General features: G+C 39.3%; 1 protein-coding gene across 5 annotated transcripts in view; it reads right to left on the reverse strand.

Moving 5' to 3' along the window:
* Window positions 1-27,197, reverse strand: part of MICU1 (mitochondrial calcium uptake 1) — a 274,732-nt gene that overhangs the window by 97,234 nt on the left and 150,301 nt on the right. The gene's annotated exons all lie outside the window — the stretch shown is intronic.

Consider the following 27,197-nt stretch of genomic DNA (forward strand, 5'->3'; position numbering starts at 1 on the left):
TGTCTTCTTACAACTAAGATAAAATTCAGTTTACCAAACAAAGCACATCCTGTACTGCTTGAGGTTTCTGTATTTTTTTATCCTGGCTTTCTTTCTTTTTTTTTTCTTTTTAAAGATTTTATTTATTTATTTCTAGAAAGAGGGGTAGGTAGGTAGAAAGAGAGGTAGAGAAACATCAATGCTGTGGTTGCTTCTTGCGCCACCCCTACTGGGGACCTGGCCTGCAACCCAGGCACGTGCCCTGATCAGAAATTGAACCAGCCATCCCTTGGTTTGCAGGCCGGCACTCAATCCACTGAGCCACACCAGCCAGGGCGTGGTTTAGCTACTTTCAAACTTGAGTATTTGCTTTATGTGGAGCTCAGAGTGTTTATTAAAGTACATGCACTGACATTCTAGAGGCTGAGTCTGCATGCACTCACTAGGATCACCTATAAAGCAAGTCAAGGCAGCTACCTCGCACATTCTCACTTAGGCTTTGCCAGTCTATCAGGGAAGGTCCTTCTTCCTACTGTAGTCCTCTTGGCCTATTCAATCTTCATCTGCTGGTCATGTCAAAGTATTTAAGATAAACAAACAAAAAACCAGCTTGCTTTAAGTGACATATATTACCCAGGAATATCTGTTAGACAATTCTCTTGTATTTCCCCATCTCTCTTAAATGTAGGTTTCAGAATAATTCTGAAACCCAGCTGTTCTAGAAAGCTCTAAGATGTCTTGTGTTTATGCTAACTCACAACCTCTTTCCATGGAAAGGTACTGAGAAAGGAATTCTTTTGAATCTGAGGCTACTTACAGAGTGAACAGTGAAGCTTCCCCTTCCTCATGTTAATAGCATGAACTACTTCTTTTCGGTTTCCAAAATTACCTTAACATATGTTAGAACTGCCTAAAACAATAAGATTCTTTGAAAAGTTTATTACTATGCAGCTTTTACTCAGAATTCCATGACAATCTTTGCTACTTGGAAATGGAGATACATGAGGGTCTGTTCTAGTTAAATACCCACTTTTATATTACTCTATCATCAACATTAACATTAGCTCTAGATCATTCTTTGAAGCACAGTAGATTTTTCTACTTTGCTTTACAAAATGAAAAAAGCAACCTTCTCTAAGTGTAGTAAGTCAAATGCTCAGTAACAACACCAGCTGCCTCACGGCTGTCACGGCCGTTCATTGTTCTTTAACTGAGAATGCACGAACTACGTCTTTAATTCTGTCTTACATTCTATTTTTGGTGGTGCTGATGGAATGAACAAAAAATTGAATAGGTTAGATTCTACACACACTTCTTATTTTCTATTGGTTAGCTTCTCCTGCCACAGAATTCCTACCGACATCATACCTGTTTTAAAATGATGCTGCAGGACAAATGAGGTAATTAATATCATTTAATATCAGAGAATTAATTATATTAATTGTAAGCAATATCAGAGAATTCTGAGTTAGGAAAACACTTCAGAATATAAGGAACTTCTATTCAATGATCACCCTTACTACTGAATTTGTAAGGATGATCACACAGCCTTTGATTGTTTGTGAGAGGAAGGTCACCACTTCTGAAGTCTAACCATGGCTGGCAATATTAGTTGAGCCTTTTTCCTCATGTACAGCTCAAATCTAATCCTGTGCAGTTCTTACAAATTGTTATAGTTTAATTTCTTGGGGAAATAAAAAACATATCTGCTCCCCCACTTATTTGACAGCTCTCTAAATACATTAAAAAATGTATCCTCATGTTTCTACTAAGGTTTTTTGGAACTGATTTCCAGAACTTCAACATCCTTATAGCCCTCCACTGGGGCACTTCCAGATGGCCAATGCCTACTGTAAGTATAGTATCCTACGCATAGTTCATTCTGGAATGAGTTATCCTTCCTAGAAACAACAGGACTGCTTCTTTGCAGACTAAGGTAATAGCATTATTCTATACAAGGGCTTCAGTATATTGCTTTCTGTGTAACATTAGGCCTACGGAAAGGGGGGGGGCTTATAAGATTAGATTTCAAAAAGTACCCCTCCCTCAGTTCTTCAAAGGATGACAGCTAGGCACAGTCTGGAAGAAGTATTTCTTCCCTTTACAGAGCATGGAGAAAAAAAGTTCAATCAACAGACATTTGATTCTGTCCCACACGTCCACAGAGACATTTGGTACAGGCTGACCCATCCATTTTACCCCACATGCAATTACGAGCTAGGCAACCACAGCAAGAGGGGCTGTTATTGGCAATACAGCAACAACACAATTACTGGACCAATGAAACATAACAGTATTTTTTATGTACGAATCCTATAAACTGAAAGTGGAAATAAACATTATGGGCTCTTTGAAACCAGGGATAATTCTGGGTGTGGACATTCTGGACAGGACTGAGTATCAAAGACCATATGGCATGGAACAAGCATCCCTGGGATGTTCTGCACAGGACCAAATGTCCTGCAGAAAAAAGCCCCCATGTTGTAATGCGTTGTCGTTGTACTACAGCATTTCCTGGGGATGACTTAGCTTCAGAAGAAGGGTGCTATACAAAACTCCAATCCCAGCCCACCACACCAGTGCTCCACACCTCCCTCCCATTTCCACCCCCCCCTTAGTTTTTGTCCATGTGTTCTTTATACTTGTTCCTGTAAACTCTCCCCCTTTGCCCCTGAAATTCTCTCCCCACTCTCTGCTCTGGTCACTGTCAGCCTGTTCTCTATTTCAGTGTCTTTGGTTATACTTTGCTTGCTTGTTTGTTTTGTTGTTTAGGTTCCTGTTAAAGGTGACATCATATGGTATTTGTCTTTCACTGTCTTGCTCATTTCACTCAGCATAATGCTTTCCAGTTCCATCCATGCTGTTGCAAAGGACAGGAGCTCCTTCTTTCTTTCTGCTGCCTAGAATCCCATTGTGTAAATGTACCTAATTACACAATGTACCTTTCCTTAGTTTTTTGATCCATTCATTTACTGATGGGCACCTAGGTTGCTTCCAACACTTGGCTATTGTAAATTGTGCTGCTATGAACATTGGGGTGCATAGGTTCTTTTGGATTGGTGTTTCAGGGTTCTTAGGATATAATCCTAGCAGTAGAATTGCTGGGTCAAAAGGCAGTTTCAATTTTAGTTTTCTTAGGAAATTCCATAGTTATCCAAAGTGGTTGTATCATCAGTCTGCAGTCCCACCAACAGTGAACTAGGGTCCCCTTTTCCCCACAACCTCTCCAACATTTGTTGTTTGCTGCTTTGTTTATGATGCCCATTCTGACCGGTGTGAAGTGGTATCTCATTGTGGTTTTAATTTGCATCTCGTTGATAGCTAGTGATACTGATCATCTTTTCATGTGTCTCTGAATCCTCTGTATGTCCTCCTTGGAGAAATGTCTGTTCAAGTCCTTTGTCCACTTTTTAATTGGGTTGCTTGTCTTCTTAGGTTGGAGTCATGTAAGTTCTTTGTATATTTTGGAGATTAAACCCTTGTCTGAGGTATTATTGGCAAATATGTTTTCCCATACAGTTGGTTCTTTTTTTTAATATTGTTTTCTTTAGCCATGCAGAAGCTTTTTATCTTGATGAGATCCCATTGGTTTATTCTTTCCTTTATGTCCCTTGCCTATCTAGGGGACGTATCAGTAAAAATGTTGCTGCGTGAAATATCTGAGGTCTTCCTACCAATGTTCTCCTCTAGGACTTTAATGGTGTCACGACTTATATTTAAGTCTTTTATCCACCTTGAACTTATTTTGGAATATGGTGTAAGTTGGTGCTCGAGTTTCTTTTTTTTGCATGTACCTGCCCAGTTCTCCCAACACCATTTGTTGAAGAGGCTATCTTTACTCCATTTTATGTTGCTGACCCTTTTGTTGAATATTAACTGACTATAGAAACTTGGGCTTATTTCTGGGCTCTCTGCTCTGTTCCATTGGTCTATGTGCCTGTTTTTATGCCAGTACCAGGCTGTTTTGATTTTAGTGGCCTTGTAATACATTTTGGTATCAGGTTTTGTGATCCCTCCTACTTTGTTCTTCTTTCTCAAAATTGTAGCTGCTATTCGGGGTCATTTATGGTTCCATATAATTTTTAAAAAATTATTGCTAATGTTTTTTTAAGATTTTATTTATTTATTTATCTTTAGAGGGGAAGGAGAGAGGGAGAGAAACATCAATGTATGGTTGCCTTTCATGCGTCCCCTGCTGGTAGTTGGCCTGCAAGGAACCAGCCTGCAACCCAGGCATGTGCCCTGACTGGGAATTGAACCGTGATCCTCTGGTTCGCAGGCCTGCACTCAATCCACTGAGCTACACCAGCCAGGGCTCCATATAAATTTTTGAAGTGTTTGTTCTATGTCTGTGAAATGTGCCATTGGTACTTTAATAGGTATTGCACTGAATCTTTAAATTGCTTTGGGTAGTATGGACATTTTGATGATGTTAATTCTCCCAATCCATGAACACAGCGTATATTTCCATTCGTTTGTGTCTTCCTTGATTTCTTTCTTCAGTGTTGTGTAGTTTTCTGCATACAGGTCTTTAACCTCCTTGGTTAGGTTTATTCCTAGGTATTTTATTTTTCTTTTTGCTATATCAAATGAGATTTTTTCCTTGATTTCTGCTTCTGCTGTTTAATTGCTGGTATACAGAAATGCCTTTGATTTCTGGATATTGACTTTGTATCCTGCTGTTTTGCCAAATTCACTTATTAGGTCACGCAGTTTTGGGGTGAAGTCTACAGGATTTTCCATGTACACTATCATGTCATCTGCAAACAGCTCTGTTTCCTCCTTTCTGATTTAGATGCCTTTTATTTCCTTTTCTTGTCTGACTGCTGTGGCTACAACTTCCAATACCATTTTGAATAGAAGTGGTGAAAGTGGACAGCTTATCTTGTTCCTGATCTCAGTGGAAAAGATTTTAGTTTTTGCACATTGAGTATGATTTTGGCTGTAGGCCTCTCATATATGGCCTTTAGTATGTTGAGGAATGCTCCCTCTAGTCCCACTTTGCTGTGTTTTTATCATAAATGGGTGCTGTACCTTATCAAAAGCTTTTCTGCATCTATTGATATGATCATGTGATTTCTGTCTTTGCTTTTGTTATGTGATGTATTACATTTACTGATTTGTGAATATTGAACCATCCTTGCATCCCTGGGATTAATCCCGCTTGGTCATGGTGTATGATCTTTTTAATGTATTGTTGGATGTGGTTTGCCAATATTTTGTTGAGGATTTTAGTGTCTATGTTCATCAGCGATATTGACCTGAAGTTTTCTTTCTTTGTTGTGTTTTTATCTGGTTTTAGAATTAGGATGATGCTGGCTTCATAAAAAGAGTTTGGGAGTCTTCCATCATTTTGGATTTCTTGAAATAGTCTGTGAAGAATAGGGGTTAGCTCTTCCTTAAAGCTTTGTAGAATTCTCCTGTAAAACCATCTGGTCCAAGGGCTTTTGTGTGATGGGAGTTTTTTTGATTACTTCTTCAATTTCATCTGCTGTTATTGGTCTGTCCAGGATTTCTGCTCCTTCTTCACTGAGTTTTGGAAAATTATATTTTTCTAGAAAATTGTCCATTTCACCTAGGTTTTTAAATTTCTTGGCACACAGTTCTTCATAGTAATTTCTCACAATCCTTTGTATTTCTGTGGAGTCAGTTGTAATTTCTCCTCTTTCATTTCTGATTGTGTTTGTTTGGGACCTCTCTCTTTTTTTCTTGATGAGTCTGTTTAAAGGCTTGTCAATTTTGTTTATCTTTTCAAAAAATCAGCTCCAGGATTCACTGATCCTCAGATTTATGCTTTTAGTCTCTATGTCATTTAATTCTGCTTTGATCTTGGTTATTTCCTTCCTTCTACTTGTTCTGGGCTGTCTTTGTTGTTGTTCTTCGACTTCTTGTAGGCCTAGGGTTAGGATGTTTGTTTGAAATATTTCTATCTTTTTTAGTTAGGCCTGTATTGCTATGAACTTCCCTCTCAGGACTGCCTTCACTGTGTCCCATAAGTTTTGGGGTGGCGTGAGTTCATTTTCATTTGTTTCCAGAAACTTTTTGATTTCTTCCCTAATTTCATTCTTGACTCATTCATTAATAGCATACTATTCAATCTCCATGATTTTAAGTGTTTTGGTTTTTTTCCCCTTGGGGTTGGTTTCTAGTTTCAGTCCCTTGTGGTTGGAGAAGATGCTTGGTGTGATTTCAATTTTCTTGAATTTGTTGAGACTTGTTTTGTGTCCTATCATGTCATCTATCTTTGAAAGTGTTTCAAAGTGTTCTTTGAAAGTCTCTCTTTATGGCCCTTTTTTTGAAGTCTATTTTGTCTGATATGAGTATTGCTACCCTGGCTTTTTTTTCCCTGCCCATTTGCTTGGAAAATTTGTTTCCAGCCCTTCACTTTTAGTGTAGCTCTTTTGTCCTGAGGTGGGTCTCTTACAGGCAGCATATATGTGGGTCACGCTTTCTTATCTATTCAGCTATCCCGTGTTTTGACTGGAGCATTTAAGCCATTTACATCTAAGGTTATTATTGATAGGTATTTATTCATTGCCATTTTGTACCTGTGTTCCTCTCTGTCTCTCTCTTTTCCTTCATTTCCTTCGAGCAGTCCCTTTAGTATCTCTTGCAGAGCTGGTTTGGTGGGGGTGTATTCTTTTATAATTCTTTTGTCTTGGAAGATCTTTTTTTGGCCTTCTCTCTTGATTGAGAGCCTTGCTGGGTTGTATATGTGTTTTTATATATTACTTGCTGATCAAGATGTAGATGAAAGAACCAAAGGAAAAGAGAAGTCTTTCTGTAAATATTTCATAATTGCTCTGGCTAATCTTTTCAGTACTATGCTGAGTTAAGTGTGTGAGAGTGGGCAGCCTTGTATTGTTCCTGATCTTCCAAGGTTAAGATGTTTGCTATGGGTTTGTCATAGATGGCCTTTAATATGTTGAGCTATGTTCCTTCCATCCCAATTTGTTGCACTTTTATCATAAAGGAATGCTGAATTTTGTTAAACAATTTTTCTAGTCTATTGAGATAATCACGATTTTTGTCTTTTATTCTATTAATGTGGTATATCAAAATGATTTGCATATGTTAAACGATTCTTGCATCCCAGGGATAATTCCCACTTGATCATGCTGTGTGAACCTTGTAATTATTTATTTTTTAAATATTTTATTTATTTATTTTAGAAAGAGGGGAGGGAGGAAGAAATGGAAAAAAACATTGATGTGCAAGAGAAACATTGATTGGTTGCTTCTTGCACACCCCGAACTGGGGACCAGCCCCTGAAACCCAGACATGTGCCCTGACTGGGAATTGAACCAGTGACCTTTCAGTTCACAGATGGATGCTCAATCCACTGAGCCACACCAGCCAGGGTAGTGTATGTGTGTTTTAATGTGCTGTTGAATTTGGTTTGCTTAATATTTTGTTGAGAATTTTTACAAATATATCATCGGGGACATTGGGCTGTAGTTTTCTTCTTGTAGTATCCTTATCTGGCATCCTCCTGTGGCTGCACAGTTTCCCTGCAGGTGTTGTGCAAGGTAGTGGAGGCTGGTGATGGTGGTCAGGCCAGCATCATGCAGGTGGACAGTTAGAGACAGTAGCTGCAATGCCAGTAGACAGGGACAAATCTGGGCCCACAACTAGCTGTGGGGTCCTTGGCTACTGGTGTGCACTTCCATGGCTACAGGATCTTGCCATGGGTGTGTGCACATAGCAATGGAGGCCTGTGACAGGTGTCATGCCGACGGTGTGCCAGAGCACAACTAATTCAGGGTTAGCCCTGAGCACATGCACAGCATGGGGAGACAGCAGCATGGTTCTAGGCTGGAGTTTTGCGTAAGTTCAGCCTCAGAGGCTTGGGCTGGCTACCGGTTTGGGTCTCAGGCAGGGTGGGGAGGTTCACTGAATACAAATACCTTGGGCAAAAACAGGTGAAATTTGCAGGAGGTCAACAGTGGCTATGCTGGCCTTTGGTTTCCTGAATGGTAAAAGCTGCGGAGGTCTTCTGGAAAGAAGGGCAGGTCACTGGAAATCTCAGTTGACCCAATTGCTTGGCTGATATTGGTATCCTCTGCTTTTCTTCTTTATTCAAAGCTGTCTCTGTTAAGTTGCAGTTTTGCTGGGGTGAAAATGAAGCAAGTCCTTTGTGTGGTGCTCTGAAAGGCTGGAGAAGCTGGCTTCTCACCCTCTTCTTCTAGCAAGGGGAACTTTTTCTAGATGTGCAGTGCCCTCTTGGTCCTGAATAATAACAACTTTGGGGATAGGATGACAGCAGGCAAATGGAGCTATTTTTACTTCCCTTTTTGTGTGGTTATTCTTGCTTTTTGTCCCACTGTGTTGCTGAAGTTATACTTAAGTGAACTCCAGGTCTCTCAGAGCTGCTTTTGCTCCCAGATAGCTAATTATTGATATCTGTGGGTAATGGAGGCCAGGGTCTCCTACTCTGTCATCTTGGTGACATCAGTAAGTGGGACTGTAGCTCTGGTGAATCTGCTTCTTGGTCTCCACTCATATTCAAAGAAGCTTCTGGGATTTGAAGTAGTCACAGTCCTATTTTCAAGGATCTTAAACATTACATTACTGCTATGTTCACTGCATGAACCTCACCATTTAAGGAATCTTAGGGATTTGTAAAAATCTTCTTTAAAATCATTTTCAAATTATTATGAGATTTATTGGTCATTCATAATTTAGTGTGAATTCATTTAAACTGAGGATTATGTTTTTTAAAATATAAATTTGTCTTGTTCTGAAAGATAATTTTGCTTTTTGGATGAAGGGTGAGAAAAGACAAATACAGATGTCCATTTGATAAAGAGGACTTTGTAGATCTGAATTCGCTCAATGATAGAAGCTGATACCACCCATGGAGCGGTATCTCTCTTTCTAAAAAAGATACTCAGTCAGCCAGGAAGCTCCCACTCCAGCTTACATAGCCTCCTGGATGTTCCCTGCCTACCATCCCTGTAATTATAGGGAGAATTATGGTGGAGAGAGTCTTCTTCCCAGAGCCCTTTCCATGATGTGCTCCAGTTGTCTGGTCCAGCGAAGTTCACTTCTCTGCTAAATGGCATAAGGATGGGGACAAGGGAACTTTGCTTTTCTGTGAGTTTCGCCACCAGACTTTACATTAGATTACATTTTGACTGCATAGTAGCAGTAGACATGTGTCTATGCTCCTTTACATAACAAAGGGGAATAAATAATATATATATATTTTTGGATGAAGAATTTCCTAGAAGGCAGAGAACTTGACCTACTTTGACATTTCACCGAAGACCAGTCTTTTCTCCTCAATCTGTCTTGGTACAGATCTAAGGGCATCTTTCCATTTGTGAGAAGAACTCAGAGAAGAAGGAAGACCTATGTGTCTAACTAATGCCCCACTACTGAATAGCCTAGGGAGCCAAGCACAAAACAGAATTACGAGCAGGGTCAGGGAAGGATCTCTGGTGAATTGAGCATAAAACAAGACGACTGATGACCCCATCTGTAAGAACAATGCTATTAGAATAAAACAGTGCTCTGCTTTGAATGCTTTCACCTGTAGGTGCCAAGACAAGTTGAATTATGTACTGTTTTGCCGTAAGTCCCAACACATGACTTATTATTCTCTTAAGTCTATAAAATAATTTATGTTCATTAAAATAAAAAAACAGTTAAATATTACTTTGCATATAGCCTCCATGTGAAAAGAAACTATTTGAGGAAACACTGCAGTGACTTCAGTGGAGAAAATAATTACCCTTTATTTACCTGCTTTATAAGCCTAGATTTTGCATTATTGCTTTGCTTTTTAAAAAAGTTAAATTTATTGCCCTCTGGGTAGCTCAGTTGGTTAGAGCATCATCCCAACATGCCAGAGCTGTGGGTTTGATCCCTGGGCAGGGTACAGATAGAAGGCAACCAGTGAATGCATGAATAGGTGGTACAACAAACCAACATTACTTTTTCTCTCCCTCTCCATTCCTCTCTCTCTAAAATCAATAAATCAAAAAATTATTTTACATGGGCCTGTGAAACAAAGGGTTGCTGGTTCGATTCCCAGTCAGGGTACATTCCTGGGTTGCAGGCCAAGTCCCCAGTAGGGGGATGCCTGAGAGAAAACCACACATTAATGTTTCTCTCCCACTCTTTCTCCTTCCCTACCCCTCTCTCTAAAAAATTAAATAAATAAAATATTTTTAAAATATTTTAAATTACATTTATTGGGGTGACATTAATAAAATTCCTTAGGTTTCAAATGTAGAATTCTATAATACATCATCTATATATTCCATTGTATGCCTACCACCCAAAGTCAAATCATCTTCTATCACCACATATTGGGAATATTTGATCCCCATTACCCTTTACTATGCACTCAATCCTCCTTCCCTCTGGTAACTATCATACTGTTATATGTGTCTATGAATATTTGTTTTTCTTTTTTTTAAATTATTTATTTTATTTATCTTTTTAGAGGGGAAGGGAAGGAGAGAGGAAGAGAAACATCAATGTATGGTTGCTTTCTCGTGCATCCCCTGCTGGGAACTGGCCTGCAACCCAGGCATGTGCCCTGACCGGGAATCGAACCGCGATCTTTTGGTCCGCAGGCCTGTGCTCAATCCACTGAGCTACACCAGCCAGGGCAATATTTGTTTTTCTTGTTTGTTCATTTTTGCTTTCAGTTTTATATCCCACATGTGAGCAAAATCACATGGTTCTTGATTTTTTTCTGTCTTATGTCACTTAGCATAAAGGGGGGCGTGGGGAGAAAGAGAGAGGGAGAAAGAAATTGATTTGTTGATCGATTTATGCATTCATTGGTTACTTCTTATATGTGCCCTGGCTAGAGATTGAACCCACAACCTTGGAGTATAGGGACAACTCTCTTACCAACTGAGCTACCTGGCCAGGGGCATTTCATCTTTTCTTATGGCTGAGTAGTATTCTATTGTGTATATGTACCACATCTTTATACAATCATCTATCAAAAGAACACTGGTTGTTTCCACGTCTTGGCCACTGTGGATAATGCTGCAATAAACACAGGAATGCATATATCTTTACGAATAAATGTTTTCGAATTTTTCGGGTAGATACCCAGAAGAGGAGTTGCTGGGTCATATGGTAACTCTATTCTTAATTTTTTGAGGAGCCTCCATACTGTTTTCCATAGTGGCTGTATGTGTTCACATTCCCACCAGCAGTGAATGCAGGTTCTCTTTTCCCCATATCCTCTCCAAAACTTGTTATTACTTATTGGTAACAGCCATTCTAACAGGTGTGAGGGATTATCTCATTGTAGTTGTGACGTGCATTTCCTTAATAGCTAGTGAAATTAAGCATCTTTTCATAAATCTGTAGCCATTTGTATGTCTTCTTGGGAGAAACATCTGTTTAGGAACTCTGTCCATTTTTTAATTGGACTGTTCATTTGTTTGGTGTTGAGCTGTATTAGTTCTTTATATATTTTGGATATTAACCCTTTATTGGAATTGTTGTTTGCAAATATCTTCTCCCATTCCATTTGCTGCCTTTTTGTTGGGTTGGTGGCACATCATTGCTTTTCTAGACGTGAGGCATCCAATATACTCTCTCTCACGGATTCATAGACACCCAGCTTAAAATCAGCTCCATGACATGTGAATGGCACAGGAAGGCTGAAGTTCATTATTGTCTAGGGGCCTCTGAGTTAAAGTACCTAATGTGGTCCTAGGTAAAATTAGGTATCTCAAGCCCCTGGTGGTATTCTAGGTACAAAAATACATTTAACAATACTCTAAGCCTCTGTGTTCTTCACTATAAGAATCTAAGGTGTCAAATGGACCCCTGGAATGCTATAGTACCAGTGAACATAGACATGACTGAAAAAGAGGCTTTGCAAACACTAAACACTAAAAATAATTAATTTTGTGAAGTGTAAAAAAATAGTTTCAAAATCATTAGAGAAGCTTAATAAACTATGCCTACCAGCATAAACACTGTTAGCTTATTATTAATTAGCAATAATTAGTGTAGTTATCCTTTTTTCCACTATGGCTAAAAGAAAAAATAAAATAGCAAGTGTAGAGAATTCAGTACCTGCTGACATTCATGTTTTCCTTGAGAGGGATGGTGATGGAGAGAGCATGTAGGGCCTTGCAGGCTACTGTGAAGACTTTGGCTTTTACTCAGAGAAACTGGAAGCCTTTGGTGGATTTTGAGCAGACAAATGTAATGACCTTATTTAAATTCCATAAGATCATTAAATTTGGCTGCTGTGTTGAGATTTTACTGCAGTGAAGAAAGTGTGAAAGAAGAGTAATGAGTTAGGAAGGTACTAAAATAATCCAAGTGAGATATGAGAGTTTCTTAGAAAAGCATAGTAGCGATACATGGAGTGAAAGATGGTGATATCCTAAATTATTTCCAGGTAGAGCTGACAGGATTTGCAGTCTGGTCAGAAATACAGCTATCCAGACTATTTCTTACATACACATACACATACTGACACATACATGTTTCCCCCTCCTCCAAATGAAATAATATTAATATGTATGTTTTGACTCATGAATACACTGTGAACATTTTTCTATGCTAGTAGGTCTCTGCATTGCCTAGATTAAGTGCTACACTGAATTTCATTACATAGGTTTACCGTACTGGGTTGGCTAAGAAGTTCATTTAGCTTCTACCGTACATGGCTCTAGCAGTGCTTAGTTGTCTTTAACTTCACTTGAAACAATTTTGTTAGATTGTATTGTGACAGCTGTCCTATCAGTGTGCATTTAAAGAAACTTATCAAAACTGGCAAATTTTTGTGTAGCCATTTAAAATTGAAGATGGAAGAAAATATGCAACATTTTACTGTATTATCCTTTATTATTTTAAGAACTGCAATATTATTATTCCAACTAAAACACACACACACAAAAGATTTGTGCAGTGTCTGGAGAAGATGCTATGACTACTCAACCATGTCAAAAGTTGTCTGCAAAGTTTCTTGGTACTATTGACATCTTGGCCAAATAATCCTTTGCTGTGGGGGCTGTCCTATGCACCAAAAGATGGTTAGCAGCACCCCTGGCCTCTACTCACTAGAAGTGAACAGCAGGAGATAGCGAACATACTCAAAATATCCAAATCAATAAAGTTAGTGGTGAAATGAAAAATGTGTCTTTTATTTTATAGAAAAAAATACAGACCTTTTGGCCATCCCCATAATTTGTTCAGCCATCTGTTTGATATTTTAGTTCTTTCAAATTTATTTTTTGATCATGAGCATCATTATACAGACAATCAATTTATTAGCCTATTGTAGAAGTGGAATTGCTGAGTCCAAGGGTAAGCACTCATGAGTGTTTGATAACCACTGTCAAGACTCTAAAAAGCTATGCCAATAATTCATGCTCTCACCAACACTCCATAGGCAATTAAACTTGTCATTCCAACAGTTAATTCTGATGCACAAACTGTGTTAGCATACTATGGATCTGGCAGTTGAATGAGAGAAGAAAAAACTAATTGCCCCTTTAAAAGAGGTAGTCAACTCTAATATCCCAGTGTCTTGGAGTCCTTTAAATATCTGAGAGTGATCTAAGTTTAGGAAAGACTTTGTTCATCTTATGTACTAATAGTTTTGAGGACTACGCCTAAGTTTAACTGTAGCTAAGCTAGTATAACTGCAAGGTAGAGCTAGGGGGTAAAGGTGCCCAAGATGCAAGGTACAGCCATGAGGCCCAGACACCCATAACCTGTGACTTACTACTGGTCACAGGGTAGCCAGGACTCCATTAAAACAGGAGGGGAGTGAGGAATGAGTTAAGTTGCTATTCCTAACGGTACTTGTTAGAAAGATCTGGTTAGAAGAGCTATGTTTCTAACCTAACAATTCTGATTATTAGGAAAAGAAACACTGAGAAATTAAGTGTATATTCTTAGAACTTAAAATTCAGAGTGATTTTGTCTTGCTTTTACTTGAAAATCTTAAGAAAGAAACTGTATGAGACAGTTACTATAAACTTATCACTACAAATAGACTCTACAATGGCTACAAAGAGGGTTATATTCTTTATTGTCTGTCAGTGTGATTTATTTATTTAATGTCAGTTGGCAAAGTTTTCTAAATAATAAAACACTGCATTTCAAGAACGTGAGTTTAAATACTTCATAAGAACAATGAAATTTTTCTTAATTTCTTTAGCAAGGGTTTCATTGTACACTATTCCTTCTAAGTACTGCTGATTTTATTTACATTTTCCAGAAAATATATTTCAGCCCTGATTCTAAAAAAAGATTTATAATTCCACATCTGAAGAAAAAAGAAACAGCGAATGTGTCTAGTTTATAGTGCATAACCTGTCTTCCGCTATCTCACAGCCTCAGCTGCTATCGACCTTCAGAGAGAGCTGCAGACAGTCTCATGGAAATCGCTCTTCCTTCCACTGCCGACAGCTGTGCTACAGGAAGAGTATTCAATGCCGGAGATGTCAAAAAGCTTAGATTCCCCAAGAGTTCCCAGGAGATTCTAAAAGGAATGCCAGCGCTTCACCCTTGCATTAAGGTCACATTCAACTTTGGCAACGTATTTTCTTCAAATGCATGTTACTATTTTTATGCCCAAATCACATATACTTGTGTGATATACCTCCACCTCCATCTTCAAAGGCCTATGAAAATAATCATCTGCTTGACTTTCATTTCATTCTAAGTGGTTTCATTCCACTCCATGTGCTCAATAACAGCCTGAGTGACTCTTATGCCAAGACACAACTTATTGCACAGATAATTAGAATTTTAGCTGCTTTAATAAAGAGCTTGAGTATTTGTTAGTCTACACTGAACTGAAGGACCCTCTTTACATGTGACTAGGTTTGGCATTCACCCAAAATTTATTTGTTTTTTTTTCAGTTTAATGTACAAATAGAAAAATTTAGCTATTATAACAGTTTTTGATTTTTTATCATGCATGTATATACATAGCTAATGCTACTTTAAAACCACTTAAAATACCAGGCAGGACGCAAAGGGTATTTGGAGCAACATAAAAATTTAGAATGTTTACTAAAATAACCATCCAGAAGAATTCTTGAATATTTATGTAGCAAAAAAATATACAGGGAATAGTTACCACATGCCAGATACTGTGCTGAATATTTTCTCTAAAAGGGGCAGTGATAGGGCAAACCATTCCATCAAAAACCATGATTTCTTGGCCCTGGCTGGTGTAGCTCAGTGGATTGAATGTGGGCCTGCGAACCACACGATTGAGGTTCGACTCCCAGTCAGGGCACATGCCTTGGTTGCAGGCCAGTTCCCAGCAGGGAACTCAAGAGAGGCAACCATGCATTGATATTTCTCTCCTTCTCTCCTCCCCTTCCTCTCTAAAGATAAATAAATAAAATCTTAAAAAAAAAAACAACCCCCCACAAAACCATGATTTCTTGCCTTCATTTCCTTTTGTGCCCTCAAATTCCTTAGCATAACAAATAAGAATTTCCTAAAGTGGTTCCAGGAATAGCAACACTTATGAAGTGTAGGCATAACCAAACTCAACATATTGAGTTATGGGTTTTAGGCAAAGGTAAGCTATACAGATGGACCAAAACATTTGGTTCCAGCCCAGTGTCTAAGAGGTAAACAATATAAAAAAATGGGCTCATAGTCCATAAGCAAAGATCTTTAAACATCATCAGTTAGTGAGGTCTGAATTCCTACAAAGCATCAACAGAACAAAAACAGGACAGGGTAGAGCCTGAGGACAGGGCAGACGTCAGAAGAGTGTTAAGAGGCTGGGGTCTGGGAAAGTTTCTATCGCCCGCTCCAGGACAATGAAGGAAAGGCTACAGCAGCCAGTTAGACTGAGGCCCATTCGACACGGTAGTCATGAATACGGAGATGGACTAGGTCTCCTTTCTACCTCAGAGAAGCTATATCTCAAATATCCTTTCATTCAAATACTTTTAGAATGACTACTATTCGTAGGATCAAGTGTCAGGTATTTTGGGGACACAAAATCATATGACAAAGTTCCTACCTCAAGGTATTATTTAGAGGAGGTCCAAGATGTTGGCGAAGAAGGTGGAAACTAAACTCATCTCCTCCCAGGACCAAACTGGAATTACAACTATAATACAGAGCAATCAGCTGAACAACCAACTGAAGACTAGTTGAAGAGAAGAAGTCTTATAACCAAGGATTTACAGAAGAAGCCATATTGAAACTGATAGAAAGGATGGAGGCACAAATAGTGCTGGTCCTAATCCCAAGGGGAGCGGCCGAGATTCTGGAGGGATATGTCAGCTGCAAAGGTTCCCTGTGAGAAGAGTGCAGTCTCAACCCCAAGTCCCCCTTGGCTCTGGCAGCTCCCCAGCCCAGAGTGCCAGAGCAGGAAAAAGGCACCCACATAACATCTGGCTGTAGAAATTGGTGGGGATTTGTTCACTAGGGACAGGCAGGAGTCTGCTAGACCCCGGTGACCTCTTAAAGGGCCAACACACAAAATCCTATTCACAGCCACTCATCCTGGGCTCTCATAAAGGAAGGGTAGAGTTGACTAGAGGCATGTGAGGGGAGACTGGGGCTTGTGACTCTGGGGAGAGAGATGAAGGGACAGCCACCAAAATCCCTGTGCTGAAGGTGGAGCACTCCCCTCCTTATGGCATTAGCCAGGGGAACTGCAACAGCTCTGTTGTCCCACCTTGTGGAACTTGTGCCCTGCTAGGGAGTCAGCTGCTTGGGCCGGGGTATAGAGGTCTGGGCAAACTCAGGGGATGTCAGTGACTGAGTTGTGTTGCTTTGGGGAGAGGGCCATTCCTTTCACTCTCCCCACGAACCTGACTGGTGTGTCCCCCTCACTGGGGATCTGCCAGCCCTACTATGTGGACTCGGGTGCCCTACCTTCCCAACTCCTGGTGGCTTTACCTTGTCAAGGCCTGGCAGAATCTGGGACAAACTGAGTTCTGTCACTACCTCCATCTTCCCTTAAACTTGACCAACCCCTCCCCCTCACAGGAGATCTACTAGCCCCATCCTTCCGAATCCCAGCAGCCCCACCCGCTGAGATCTGGCTTCTAGCAGAATCTGGGACAGACTGAGTTTTGTGGCCATTTTGCAGAACCTTCCCTTCAAATGACCATATCTAGGTCTGTTTGAGCCTGATAACCTCTGCTGACCTCACCCTGACACCCCCCCGAGACTCTACACTACCAAGAAGTTGTGTGAACACCCAGCAAGTGGCAGCTAGACTTGTTACATCCTGGGTCATTTGCTGAGTGGTCTCAGACCCAGCACTGACACCAAGTTTGAACCTGTGTCAACCTGGTAAATACCAATTGCTGTATCTGGTAACTCACTGAGAACCAACCTCATACAAATCGAGTACCACCAGAGGCTCTTTCAATGACAGTATAACAGGCAGCAGGTAGGCAAGGGCAGGTGGAGGTGGATCTTGTGGTGCCTTGGCACTTTAAGAGACCTGCTTTGGACTCTGGCCTGGTGCTGGTAAAAGCCAGAGTTGGTGCTCAGCTTGATCCTTCCCATGCATATCCAGGCCCAGTAGAGATAGCCACAAAATGTGGATGCTTTGTAGCTACAAACAGGCTGTCTAGGGCCAATCGCAGGCAGCTTCTGGTATTGGTCTGCACCAGAGTCCCTCCCAAGAGGCCCCAGAACCAACACATCCAATGGCCAGCTTCAGACAACATTAGAGCAGGATTAGCTCTGCAATTAGCTCCGCAAGGAGCGTATCCTAAGGGAGATCCTGGCAGTCACCAGACTCTGCTGAGATGAATTCTGCTTCATGTGCTCACCAACTTCACAGCAGCTTGTACCCTGTGGTTGGGGTTAATCCTCACAGTTAGCCAGTCTGAGGGTTGACAGCAACCAAGACTCAATTATAGCAACCATGAACCAACAGCAACCAAGAGTCAATTACAACAGGCACTCCCACATTACCCACACAAGGAACATTCTTGGAACACCCAGCTCAATTAATCAAGGAGACTGTACTACTGAGTCCCAAGGGACACTTACTACATAAAGTAACCTTAACAAGACTGGGAGTCATAGCAAATCTATCTAATACATATAAACAAACACAAAGGGGCAGCCAAAATGGGAAGAAAAAGAAACATGCCCCAAATGAAAGAACAAAAAAATTTCAAAAAAAAAAAGAACTAGATGAAATGGAGGCAAGCACTTTATCAGATATAGAATGCAAAAAAAAAAAAAATGGTTACAAAGATGCTGAAGGAAATTAGTGAAAACTACATTATGAAAAAAGGCACAGAGGAGATCTGGCCAAGATGGAGGTACAGTAGGTACACTTTACCTCCTTGCACAATCAAAAGAAGGACAATAACAAATTTAGAAACAAAAAACAACTAGAACTGCCACAAAATTGAACTGTATAGAAATCTGACAACTAAGGAGTTAAAGAACAAACATTCATTCAGACTGGTGGGCGGGTGGAGACAGGCAGCCAGAATGAAGAAGACCTGGTGGCCAAGGTGATGGCTGGCAGTCCCACATCTGTGTGTTGATAAACCAGGAGGAACAACTGGAGAGCGAGACAGACCCCTCAACCCAGGGTTCCAGTGTGGGAAAATAAAGCCTCAAAACCTTTGGCTATAAAAACCTGTGGGTGTTGTGGCAGGGGGACAAATGCTAAGCCTCACAGGAGAATTCACTGGAGAGACCCACAGCGTCCTAGAACGTACACAAACCCACACACCTGGGAATCAGCCCCAAAGGTCCCAGTTAGCTTGTGGGTAGTGGGGGAAGTGACTGAAAGCCTCCGAGACCTGAGTAAGTGGCATTATTCCCTCTCTGACTCCTCCCCCACATATAGCACCACAATGCAGCAACCTGGGTTGCCCCATCCTGGTGAATACTTAAGGCTCTACCCATTACAACATAACAGCTGTGCTGAGAGAAAACAATATGGCCCAAATAAAAGAACAGAGCAAAACTCCCAAAAAACAACTAAGTGATGAAGAGGTAACCAACTTATCAGATACAGAGTTCAAAACATTGATAATCAGGATGCTCACAGAAAAGGTTGAGTATGGTTGCAAAATAGAGGAAAAAGTGAGAACTATGCAAAGTGAAATAAAGAAAAATATACAGGGAACCAACAGTGAAGGGAAGAAAACAGAGACTCAAATCAGTGATTTGGAGCAAAAAGAAGAAACATTCAACCAGAACAGAATGAAGAAACAAGAATTCAAAAAATTCTTGAGAAGAGGCTTAGGATCCTTTGGGACAACTTTAAACATTCCCTCATCTGAATCACAAGGGTGCTAGACAGAGAAGAGGAAGAGTAAAATATTGAAAACTTATGTGAAAAAATAATGAAGGAAAATTTCACCAATCTGGCAAAGGAAATAGGTTTCCAGGAAGTCCAGGAAGCTCAGAGTCCAAAGAAGGTGGACCCAAGGAAGCACACACCAAGATACATCATAATTAAATTACCCAAGGTTAAAGATAAAGAGAAAATTTTAAAAGCAGCAAGAGAAAAGGAGACAGTTATCTACAAAGGAGTTCCCATAAGACTATCAGCTGATTTCTCAAAAGAAACTGCAAAAAGGGCCTGGAAAGAAGTATTCAAAGTCATGAAAGGCAGTGACCCACATTCCACTTGCATTAAATGGAATTGTATCAAAAAGAATAAAATACCTAGGAATAAATTTAACCAAGGATGCAAAGACATGTGCTTGGAAAATTGTAAGACACCAAAGAAAAAAACTGAAGAAGAGACAAATGAGTGACAGCATATACCATGTTCATAGATAGAAAGAATTAACATCATTAAAATGTCCATTTTACCCAAAGCAATTTATAGATTCAATGCAATTCCTATCCAGATACCAATGGTGTAGTTGATAGAACTAGGACAAATATTCCAAAACTTTACATGGAACCACAAAAGAACCCAGATAGCTACAGCAATTCTGAAAAAGAAGAGCAAAGTTGGAGGAATCAAACTGATATCAAACCATACTACAAGGCCATAATAATCAAAACAGCATGGTACTATCATAAAAACAGGCTATACAGCAATGAAACTGAATAGAGAGCCCAGAAATAAACCCATGCCTTTATGGTCAATTACTATTTGACAAAATAGGCAGGAACATACAATGGGTTAAAGATAGTCTACTCAATAAATGGTGTTGGGAAACTCGGACAAATGTGCAAAAAAATGAAACTAGACCACCTTCTTGCACTATACATAAGAATAAACTCAAAATAGATTAAAGACTTAAATGTTAGATTTGAAACCATAAAAATCATAGAAGAAAACATGGACAATAAAGTGTTGGACATTTCTTATAGCAATATTTTCCTGATATGTCACCCTGAGCAAGGGAAACAAAACAAAAATAAACCTATAGGACTACATCAAACAAAAACATTTTTGCATGGCAAAAAAACCATAATTTTCAACAAAATGAAAAGATAACCTACTGACTGGGAGAACATATTCACCAATGATACATCTGATAAGGGGTTAATGTCCAAAATTTTTAAAAAATATATAAAATCAACATCAAAAACAAAACCAAACCCAACCAAACCCCCAAACAATCCAATTTCAAAATGGGCAAAGGACCTGAATAGACATTTCTCCAAAGAGGACCTGAAGATGGTCAACAGGCATATGAAATGATGCTCAATGCCAGGAATCATCAGAGAAAAGCAAATTAAAACCACAATGAGATATTACCTCATGCCTGTTAGAATGGTTATCACCAATAAATCAACAAATAACAACTGTTGCAGAGGATGTGGAGAGAAAAGAAAATCCTTGTACACTGTTAGTGCAATTGCAGACGGGTGCAGCCACTGAGGAAAAGAGTACCGTATTAGGTTTCCTCCAATATTTAAACTGTCTTTTGCCCCAGCAGTTCCACTTCCGGGAATATATCTGAAGAAACCTGAAACACTAATTCAAAGAATACATGCACCCCTCTGTTCACTGCGGCATTGTTTACAATAGTCAACATCAGTAGATGTTGAGCACAATGGACTACCACTTTGCCCTAAAAAGGAAGGAAATCTTACCTTTTGTGACAGCATGGATGGACGAGGACAGTGTTATGCTAAGTGAAATAAGCCAGTCAGAGAAACACAAACTCATAGACATAGAGAACAAACTGACAGCTGTCAGAGGGGAGGAGGTTGGGGAGTCGGTGAAACAGGTGAAGGGATTAAGCAATAAGAATAAGTAAATAAATCCTCATAGACACAGACAGAGGGAAAGTAGGGTGCCGGGAAGCAGAAGAGGGTAAAGGGGAAACAAATGGTGGTGAAAGGAGATTTGAATCGGGGTGGTGAACACACAATACAATATATAGATGATGTATTATCAAATTATATCCCTGAAACCTATATAATTATATTAACCAATCACCCCAATAAATTTAATAAAAACTAAAAAAAGATACTGTTAAGTGACATTATAAACTGCTTAGACTTTCATTATTAGAGTTTCTTTTGAGTTAACAGACATCTTCAGGCAAGTATCTCTAGAGCTGTTATGAAGTACTGTACTTCATTTGCAATTTAATAAAAGAAATTTAAATTATGATGTTTGTTGAAAAAAAGTAAAATCCTAGCTAAGATATGATAGGAGACAGTTTTGATTTGAAGAGTGAAAGGAGAAAAAGGAGTCACTTCATAGGATAGGGTACTTTCTAGAAGGCATGAAATTTATCTTTGAAATTTTATTTTTCTTGCTTCATTAACTCCATCAACTTGCTCCCGCTGATAAATTAGCCTTTCAACTTGAGAGCCTAAGGAGCAGAGAATTAGAACCAAGGGCCAACCTCCTCTTTTCTAGAGTTCCTATCTGAATCTCAGATGTCATAGAGAAACCCACACAATAAAAAAAAAGCAGAAAGCTTCACAGGCCAACACAGGCCATTTGAAAGAGGAAAATGTGTATGCAGACATAATTCTGGTGGCAGCATCAGCTCGTAGAGCATACAGAAAACATTCCCAACCACCACATTCAATACCCTTTTTAGAGCATAGCTCCATCTCAACTATTTGTGTTGAAAGGGTAAAGCTACAGAAATCAGATTTCTATAACCTTTGAAGTCAATATTAAAATTAGAATTTAAAATTTCCCAAAATATAAAAATGTATCATTTCAAATAGGAGACCTAGTTCAATCATGGGAATAAAATTATGAAATCTTTCCCAAGATATCATTAGAATACTCTTAGATGTTATTTTTGTTAGAAGCCATAATTTGCGTCTTTAGTCTCTTGTTCTCTCTTTGGCCTTTTGAACACTCAGAACAAATCTCACGCAATTGTTCCCAGAGGATTAACTTTCTTTTGTAAATAAAAACAATATTTGAAACTCCTGGTATAGCCACAAGCAGATTTGAGAGAAACACAAACACCACTTAGTTCTTGCTCATCTAAATTAAAATTCTTGAGTGGTTGTTGATACAAAGATGTAAATGCTTGCCCCTGCTGGTGTGGCTCAGTCTGTTGGGGCATCATCCCCTGGATCTAAGGGTCATGGGTTCAATTCCCAGCTGGGCACCTACCCAGGTTGTGCGTTTGATCCCTGGTCGGGATGTGTATGGGAAGACAGCTGATCAATGTTTCTCTCTCACATCAATGTTTCTCTCTTTCTCTTTTCACCCCCTCTCCTCTCTCTAAAAACAATGAAAAAATGTCCTCAGGTGAGTATAAAAAAAAAGTAAATGTTCAATTTTCTGTAACAGCAGGGGCTACTGAAATGACCTAGTTTCTCAAATATATCTGGCTCAAAATGAACTTAACATCATAAATTATTTTATTTTTTTTAAATTTCTTTTTTATTGATTTTAGACAGAGGAAGAGAGAGAGAGAAACATCAATTTGTTGTTCCACTTATTCATGCACTCATTGGATGATTCATGTATAGATAGGCACTGACTGGGGATGGAACCCGCAACCTTGGCGTAATGGGTCAGTGCTCTAACCAGCTGAGCTACCAGGCCAGGATGAATACATAAGTTACTGATATCTTTAAGTATTATCTTATTATTGTGTCAGAAGCTGCATTACTATAAAATCAATGAATTAACCATAAGAAGAGGTTATGCTAGAGAAAGAAGTTATTGATAAGGTGAGACACTTAGGAGACATTTTTGGCATTACAGCATGAAAATGCAGTCACGCACTGCTTAGCAACAGGGAAACAGCCTGAGATATGTGTGAGGAGATTTCATCACTGCGTGAACAACACAGAGTGCACTTACACAAATCTAGATGGCGTAGCCTATTACACACCTAGGCTGTATGGCTTTACCACTGCTGTGTATGTGACCCATCACCAACTGAAACACCACACAACACATGACTATACACATTTCTGAAATCCTAGACTAAAACAACAGTGTATAAAATCAGCTTTTCATCTGCTTTGTCTTAACTCTTCACATCAATTAGGCAATGGGAGATAATCCTAGATGTAAAAATTATACAGACAATAGCCAAAACAAATTTTTTCTACAACTTCTCCAATTCAGACATCCCAATAAAAAAGATATGCAACTGCCTCACATCTGTTGAAAGATTTCAGTATGCTGCCTTGCCTGTGTTTTCAACATATCACTCCACCTGAAAAACTTGTTTTCAGCTATAACTTCTATAAGGTTTTCATCAGATGAAATGGCACTGCTCTCCAAGTCACATTCACTCTGTGATCTGCTACTGACTTCAGTACGGCAAGATGAATAAAATATTATACATTTTCACTTGAGTGCTGCTTTAATTTCTTAACATGTTTGTGAGAAAGATGAATCACAATGAGGGTGTGGTTTAATTGTAGGTAAATTAAATCTTGCTGCAGTGAAAAATGACTTAATTCAATTTCTCCACTGATTTCCTCAAAATCTAAAGAGGGAATCAAAATCAGCCTACAGTGAATTATGCCTAATTTTCACTAGGTCTGTTCCTAGGTACTAAACATGCCATAGCATTTTTTGCTTTAGATTTTTCTGGCGGCCTATCATGGATGAAAACGTGGCCACAGCAGGAAAACCAAGCCACAGGAGCCCAGGTGCTGTGGCCCACCTGGGTTCAAACCCAGTATCACGGATTTACTGTGGAACTCCAGGCAAGTTCCTCATATGTAATCCTCTGTGTGGCTCAATATCCCCATCTGTAAAATGGAGATAATAGTGCAAACATTATGAGGTTGATTTGAGGAAAACATATGTATAATTGGAGATCCCAAAGGAGAGGAAGAAAAGGCAAAGAAGTATTTGAAGATATAATAGCTGAAAGTTTTTTCATATTAGATGTATACACCTATGGATCCAAAAGTTCGAACAACTTTAAGACAAGAAATATGAAGAACGCTACATCAAGGCACATAGTGAAAAAACAAAACAAAAATAGCCAATATGCCAAAACTGTATCAGTGGTTCTCTACCAGAGATGATTCCTCCTGTCTCCACCCTCCTGGGGCACATTCGGCAAATCCTGAAGACATTTTTGGCTGTTATGTCTGGGAGAAGAGGGAGGGTATGCCACTGGCACCCAGTGGGTAGAGGTCAGCAAACATGCTACAACGTGCACGACAGCGCTCACAACGAATTATCCTGCCCCAGACATACCAACGGCACTGAGGCTGAGAAACACTAAAGGCATATAAAAATCAAAATGCTTAAAACTGATGATAAAGAGAAAATCTTAAAATCATATTCTCATTTTCTCATTCCTAACAAAAACAGAAAATATGTGACATCATAATTCTAAGCACTTTTTGTAAATCACTTGCTATGTTTAAGCTAGGAGCTAAGAACCAAAAAGTAAAGGCACTGGGACCAGCAGAACTACTTGGATGGTTTCCAGAACTCAGGGGTCAATGTGATTTTTTTTACTTGCTTTTAAATGGTTGAATTAAGGGAGCTACAAAATGTACCAGGTATTCTAAAGGTTCTGCTTTGTGATCCTTCTGACACCTACAATGGTATGTAGATAATAGACACTACATAAAGGTATGTAGACTAAGCAGTGAATACAAATTAAAATCTCATTTCAGCCCAACAAATGTTACTGGCAGGACTTCCACACACATATTATGAATCAGTGCAGTTCTCCAAGTTAGTCTCTTCATTTAACGCAGTGTTCTCTCTGCCACATCATGCCTATTTAATGTAAATTCTATCCAAAATTGCAAAAGAGTTTAAAAAATCCCCACTGATTCTGCTGTTTTTTTTAAATGACAGGATTTATGGAGCTTTTAAAATTAGTCATGAAATAACATGCTGTGACAGGGTATCAATAGTAAAAATCCAGACAGACTGTGTACATACTAAACACTATGCACTGAACTAGGAACTGCTTAGAGTCATGATCTCATAATCCTCAAACAAATAATTTGGGTTTGGTATGATTGCCCTCCTCATTTCACATACAAAGCAGGTGAAAGAGTTTACTGAGGCCAGGATTTGAAATGAAGCCCATTTTGAATATACATGCCCTTAAATGAGCAACTCACACTGCACAATTTAAGATCATACATGTTTTTAATTAGTTTTACACTTTGGACCTTCATAGCAAATCAATGCACATTTATAGTGCCAGGGCCCTGGCCCACCACATGAGTGTATTCATACACTTTGGTGCTCCGCAGACAGGTATGGTGAGGCATATTAGTCTAAATTTCTTCATCTTCCTGTCAATCAGAGGGAAGAAGGGTGAAAGTATCATGGTCATGGCAGGAACTGTGTATGTCATTTATTAAAACTGTTTTACAGTTTTGTCTTTACAGATGACTAGCCTAGAGAAGGGAATTTTTTTGTTTGATATGTCCCAGGTGAGGAAAAAAACCTGCTAATCACCTCTTTCAGACATACAAGCCAGGTCTCTTTGGTTCAAATTAGGTAGATTTTATTAGAGTGTGCACAGAGAGCGAGAAACATACTTTCTGTTTTTCTCAATAGTAAACAAAAATCACAATAAGGGGAATAAAATAAAGAAAATACTTAGAGTACCACGATAAGCCAAACAAAACTGTTTGGCTTAAAAATCAGAAATTCTGCCCTGGCTGGTGTAGCTCAGTGGATTGAGCGCGAACCTGCAAACCACACAATCTCGGTTTGATTCCCAGTCAGGGCACATGCCTGGGTTGCAGGCCAGTTCCCAGTGGGGGACACATGAGAGGCAACCTTACATTGATATTTCTCTCCCTCTCTTCTTTCCTTCCCCTCTAAAAAAAGATAAATAAATAAAATCTTTAAAAAAATCAGAAATTCATCAATGCTCTATTTATTGATTTTGGAGAGATAGAGAGAAACGTTAATTTCTTGTTCCACTTATTTATATATTTATTGGTTACTTCTTGTATGCACCCTGACTACTGGGCATTGAACCTGCAACCCTGGTGTATCAGGATGACACTCTAACCAACTGAAGTACCTGGCCCACAACTCATTGATACTCCAAATGAGTCAAATTTGAATTTTGTATCTTAAATAGTAATCCTCCAAGATTAAACAATTAATATTCAACACAATTAGAACTACTGAACCGTTTTTTTCTTCTTTGGTGGAAGAAATAATAGATCAACATATGTTTTACTGGGGAAGTAAAAACACTAATAAAGGCTATACAGAGACAGGCAACATATAATTTATCTTGACAGAATACAGAGCTTCAAACAGTTAAAGGTAGATGTAACTTAATAGTTGTTTATTTTTAAATTTATTATTATTTTCTTAATCCTTACCCCAAAATAGACTTTTATTGATTTTAGACAAAGAGGAAGAGTGAGAGGGAGGAAAGGAAGAGGGGAAGGAAAGGAGAGAGAGACATTGATGTGAGAGATAAACATCCATCTGTTGCCTCAGGTTCGGGATCAAACCTGCAACCTAGGCACGCGCCCTTGACCAGGATCAAACCCACAACCTTTCTAGTGCTCGGGATGACGCTCCAACCAACCAAGCCAACTGGCCAGAGTTACGTTTAAAAAAATTTTTTAAAGATTTTATTTATTTATCTTTAGAGGGGAAGGGAAGGAGAGAGGGAGAGCAATATCAAAGTATGGTTGCTTCTGGTATGTCCCCTGCCGGGAACCGACCTGCAACCCAGGTATGTGCCCTGACTGGGAATCAAACCTTGATCCTGTGGTTCGCAGGCCCGCGCTCAATCCACTGAGCTATACCAGCCAGGGCCGTTTAAAATTTTTTTTAACTTCACCTTAATACTTTAGTTTTCTTTCTCAGGTGGTTCTACACAGAAGTTACAGAG

Source organism: Sturnira hondurensis, unplaced genomic scaffold, assembly GCF_014824575.4.
Source record: "Sturnira hondurensis isolate 20B ecotype Veracruz unplaced genomic scaffold, ASM1482457v3 Scaffold0008761, whole genome shotgun sequence".
Taxonomy (NCBI): domain Eukaryota; kingdom Metazoa; phylum Chordata; class Mammalia; order Chiroptera; family Phyllostomidae; genus Sturnira; species Sturnira hondurensis.